This window comes from Echiichthys vipera (genome assembly GCF_963691815.1).
Source record: "Echiichthys vipera genome assembly, chromosome: 8".
Taxonomy (NCBI): domain Eukaryota; kingdom Metazoa; phylum Chordata; class Actinopteri; order Perciformes; family Trachinidae; genus Echiichthys; species Echiichthys vipera.
Window position 1 is genome coordinate 20,147,047 of NC_139833.1, and position 6,000 is coordinate 20,153,046.

Genomic DNA, 6,000 nt, shown 5'->3' on the forward strand with positions numbered 1-6,000 from the left:
AGGATTTTGGGAACCTTTCCTTTAACCACACAAACAATGTGGAATTTACCCCTCCCCTGACAAGGTATCTTTAGTCTCTTTCACACATTACTGGGATAACCTTTAAGGCACTACATTTACATATTTTATATTTGTTAAAATTTTATTGAGCTGAGAAAATAGATTAAAAAACCTCTTGATGTCATGCTAACTTTTTGGACTTGACAGGAACTTGCGTGCAGGGCCAATGGGAGGAACACGACTGCGCATATTCAGTGGGCCCAGTTCTTGCCCTATCCTGCTGTTAGAGTAACGGGGCATAATGGAACTGCACCCTGAGGCGACACTTCTCAAATTAGAGGCTATTAATGTATCTGTTCGGCTGCCTTTAGATTGCTACATGGGCGGTGTGGGGGGTGGCTTCTGGGGCTCCAGCCTCAAATGTTCTCTGAAATATTTTTGATTTTTAAAATACTTTCAACTTTGTATTATTTCCCTGACCAAACCAAAAAATCAATGGAGCAAAAGTTCTATTACTGGGGAAATACCACATCTAATATGTCAGCCCTAACATTGTCATAGGGGTGTGTTGCTGCATGTGTTATTATGTCTAATTTCTGCTAGCTTGTGGAGTGAGATAAAGAGAATTTAAGAATGAAGGAGCAAAGGAGAGCAGAGGTAGCAGCTGTAAGAGAATTAGATGGTCATTTGTACATCTTAACTTTATAATCAGATATCTTAATACCTTTTTGTTTTACATTTTCTGCCTCCATTGGAGAAAACTTTAAGGTATAAATGAGTGGAGCTCAGAGAGAAGTTAAAGAAGCTACACTCATAATACTAAGAACTGGGCTGTGATTGCTTCCACGCCGACCGTTCCCCGACTCATCAAATACCCTCTCTTTGTCAAAGCCCTTGGTTTCAAATACCGACGACAATACTCTCATATGCACTCACACAGCCAGAAACTCTGATTACAAAAGATATACAGAGGGAGAGTGACTTCATTCTGCTCAGGACACCATTACTCCACTATATCTTTACAGCAAATATTTGTCCTGATAAATCAATCTTCTAAATATTGAGTACAGCCCCTTTAAGAAGAAAGGAAGATAAAAGGAGAACAGAGTGACCAGGAGTAGATCAAATAAAGCACAGTCAGTTAATAATAAATTCCCACATTGTTTATCCTACTACAATATTACCTAAAGAAATCTAATATAATTGAGAATATGTTTCACTGTGAGCCTTGCATGCCGAAGGTTTGGCCCTTGGATGGCTGCAGGGTTTTAATGAACTGAAGGAGAAACGTTTCATATAGTCATATAGGTGTGAATAACAGATACTGTAAAAATCACTAATTAATTTATTCATCAATATTGTCATCAACGGTGTGGGGAATAACACAGTGAATCAGACCCAAATGCAGACAAGGACACAGTGAACGGATTAAACTAATATTTGATAACAAAGAAAACAAGGGAATCCAAAAACAGGGGAAACAAACAAACACGTGACGAGGCGGTCGAGGGTAGACAGGAACGGGATCATGGGAAACTAAAACAAAAGGAACAAAGAAACAATAATTAACAAACAAACAAATAAGCGCAAACATATAAACCAAGAAAGTACGGGAGCCAACCGACGAGAAGTAACCATGTAAATAAGGAAAACGGTCTGGCGCCGAATGTGTCCCACATCCGGCCTTACGCAGCAGAGCAGGTCATCAGTGGAACTGGATACAGCTGGGTGGAACCACGCCTACCAGCTCCAGACAGACACATGCAGGGAACAACAGACAGAGGGAGACAAACACAAGCACAAAAGGAAAGGAAGAGACTGGCAGAACATGGATCCTGACAATATTCCTGCTTTATCCATATTAAACATTTTTCATGCCAATTTCCGATGCCGAAGTACGGCTTTTGTTGACAAAGTCATTTTCAGATTGATGCTGTCAGAAACAGACGTGGTTCTAACATTTCTATTCTCAGTGCAAACATCTATCCATTTTCCACCGAAAACACTGAGCACTGCTTCATCTGAATGTACCTCCCTACACCTGTTTACACCTCTCCTTCCACCTGAGCACAGTGCACTCTGCTGGGCACCAAAATCCCACAAAGGTGAACAAAGCCAATTTTAAGGTCAGGAAAATACCAAACTGTCCAAACACCGCTGGTTGTTACACCACCACGAAAAAGGGCAGTATCTCTCACTGTTTGCAAGCAGATTGTCATGCATTTTTTTCTGTTCTGTACTTCCATACTGTGGGATGTAACGGACATTGCAAATTCTAGGGGCCATCAACAGAGATTTAGACCTCCAGTCATGTCTTCATTTTCAGTCAGCGACAAGGTTTATATTGTTTCACGCACAAGAACAGAGGTGAAGTGCATTTGCGATTTGCTCCTCCTTTAATGTTGTGTTTTGCAACAAAGTGGTGTTAAAAGCAGCCGGCCATGTGCATTTAATAGACCGCCTCATTGTAATTCATAACTCAACCTACTGTGACTTCAACCTGTGAAGAAGGTGTCTCATCTGCTCTCTTACTTCATTTGCTTTATTCCTCTGCATGGTCCAACGTGGTCTGTCCTCATGGTCAGGCCCAAATCAACGTATCTCCCCCACCACACACACACAAACAAACAAACAAACACACACACACACACACACACACACACACACACACACACACACACAGTATGCATGAGTGGTGGCCACTGAACCCTGGCTACGCCGCAAGAGAGCTCTGCTTCAGAGAATAGTGAGAGTGAGAGAATGATTCACTCTCAGTTGTGTGTGTGTGTGTCTCTTCCTCTGTCTCTCTTTGTCTCTCTCTGTCTTCCTTTCCCTTACACACAAGCTAAAACACACGTACACAACAACAACAAAACACACACACACACAGACACACACAAACACAAACACAAACACACACACACACACACACATACGTACACAACAACGACAACAAAACACACACACAGACACAAAAACACACACACACACACACACGTCCCCGAGATCACACTAAAGGGCACAACTTGTAAAATACAATGCATCAGTTTGAGTTTTATTCATGTGAATTTCTCATGTTTGACTTGTCATGCTTGATATTGTTGTATACAACATAAAACCAAATTCCAAGTGAATATTCTGTGGATGACATTACCACAGGCAAAGACAAAGTAATATGAACCAAACTGCAAAGAAAACCACTAGATCTAAGAGGAAAACAGATTCCATATATACAACATTACTGAACAAACAGATATGCTCAGAAGTTAATGGTTGAATTGATAACAAAAGGATATAATTATATTTTTTTAAAACCTTATGAGAAATGATTTATTTTGCTATTTTAGGTTTTGGTCCACGTTATTTACATGTTATGATGCTGACCATTTTCTATACTTCCAATCATTATAATGTGTTTTGTAATAATGCACATTTGTATCTAATCAATGGCTTAAATTTTCATTAGTCACCATAAAATGCTTTGTCTTTGGATTTAGCAAACATCAAACTACAAATTTTATTTTATTTTATTTATTTGTTTAGTTTTGTTGTTTTCACTAAAACAAAGGGAACATAAACGGTAAAATTAAGCTGAGAGCTGAATAGACACTGTTAAAATGTTTTTCTCTCCTTCGCAGATTACCACAGGTAGACGTTGTTATTTTTATGTTCATAAAATGCACCCCCGACATTCAGAACACAGCCTATTAAACACACAATGTGCCGATGGGCAGAGAAAAGTCACGTCCATCTGCACACAGATAACTGGAGGCCACCCTTTTTTATGAGTCACCTCACATTTCTGTAAAAATTCTGATTTATGTAAGAGTAACACCTGAAGTTTAAACAAACCACAACAATATCACAAATGATTTTCCAATAAAACATGTAGGTTATCTATATATAAATGGAAATGTTGAACATGTTTATTTGATTAAAGAGCAGGGGACTGAGATCTGATTGAACACAAGTGGTCGCTCAAGGCGCATGTGTTAGTAGTAGTAGTAGTAGTAGTAGTAGTAGTAGTAGTAGTAGTAGTAGTAGTAGTAGTAGTAGTACTTTATTTAAAAGGGGACAGTGTAATTTCATAAAATAAAAGATTACACATGGTTAAAATAGCCAGAATTAGCCAGAAGGCTAGTTTTCATCTGTAGTCCCCTTGCCATGATGTGAAAAAGGCTATAAAATTACAATTTAAGAAAGAAGAAAAGAAAAAGGGGGGAAAAGCACACAATAAATGTACTTTATAATACAAAATACATATGCAAACACTTACTATACAATTGAGAAAAAATACATCACAACATAACATTTTATCATAACATCAAAACATCACAACAGGCTTATCTTTCGGTGTTAGCAGCTGTAGGTGTTGATAAGCCACCATTAAGCCATTGTTGTGGAGACACATTATGCTGCCAGGTGAGAACAGACGTACTGAGAGTTGTTCACTTGTGATCTGATAACTCACGACAGATGTTAAAACCAGGTCAAAACAGGACCTCAAAAGTAGGCTGATTTTTTTTTTGGCTTTAGATTTACAGAAAAAGAGTTTATTCCATGTGTGTTGCCCTCTCCAGCTGTGTCTTGTCCGTGACTAGTTTTGTTTTCTATATGTACCCTGGTCCCCTTTTGTTTTTGATCAGTTTATCTTTGTATTTATGGTAGCTCTGTTTGTTTCTCCTTGTACTTGTTTTTTGTTTTGAATTTAATCAGTTGTATTACTTAAGTTATTGTGTCCAGCCTGCTGTCCGGCATTTGGGTCCAGCTTTCTGCTAAAATCTGACAAAGGGAAACCATGAATGTCTGTTAAAAAAAGAGATGCTATTCCACCCAATAGCTGTTCAGACATTTAAGTAAAAGCCAAAAATACATATTCCACATATTTTATTCCAGCCTTGTATCATAAGGTTTTCTTTAAAATAATTGATTGCACTTTGTGCTTGGTATCTAATAAGGATGCATATTTTAACATCCTTGTTATCCTTGATGGACTCTGTAGTTGAATTGTATTCATGTGGGTTTAGTACGTCAATACTGAAAGACAGAGACCATTTTCTTATTGTATCAAGGAAGATACCCGATATTAGTGTCCTATATATGATTCATTCCATGATATTGTTTATAACCTGTGTAATGCGACCAACAGCTTTACTTTTATATCTTTAATCAACAAAGCATCTCCCCCACCCTTTTTACTCCTTTTAGTCATATTAATAAAAACACATATCATATCCCTTTATATTGACCATGACCATTTTATCCATCAGAGATAAAAATGAAAATGCTTACCTGAGAAAACGTAGCGAACCTGACCCGCTGGTGTCAGGAGATCAACCTAATGATCAATGTCAGCCAGATTAAGGATATGATTGTGGACTTTGGGATGAAGCGGGGAAGGATCAATGCCAACAGGTCCTCGGTGGAGAGGGCAGACAGCTTCAAGTACCTCGGTGTCAACATCACAGAGTGCCTGATGTGGCATGGCATACTGACCCAGCGGTATGAAAGGAAATGCCAAGACTGTTTCACCTTAGAAGCCTGAGGAAATGTTGGGTTTCCCCTCTAATACTGAAGAATTCTAATTCTGCACCACCGAGAACGTCCTGACGGGGAAAATACACTGCCTGGTGCGAAAACAGCAGGCACAGAATCGCAGACCCTGCAAAGAGTGGTACCTTTGGCTGAACATACAATAGGTGGTGCTCTACCTTGCCTCAAGGAAGTTTACACCAGGTGCTGCAGGAAAAAGGCAAGGAGAATCAACACTTTTGCCTCCTCTGTTGATCCTTCAGTTTTATGAATTCCTTACAGTTGGTTGGATCTTGTTTTCTTTCATCAGGAAATGTGTCTGTCTGGCGAAGTCAGCAATTTTCTTGATCAAGTGTTTGTTGACATTCACATTGGTTCCCTTAAAGCAATTCTTACCGTGGCATTTTTACACTTTCCTTTTTTAATCTTAAAATGCTCCAAATAAGTGTAAGTCACACTCAAAAGTAA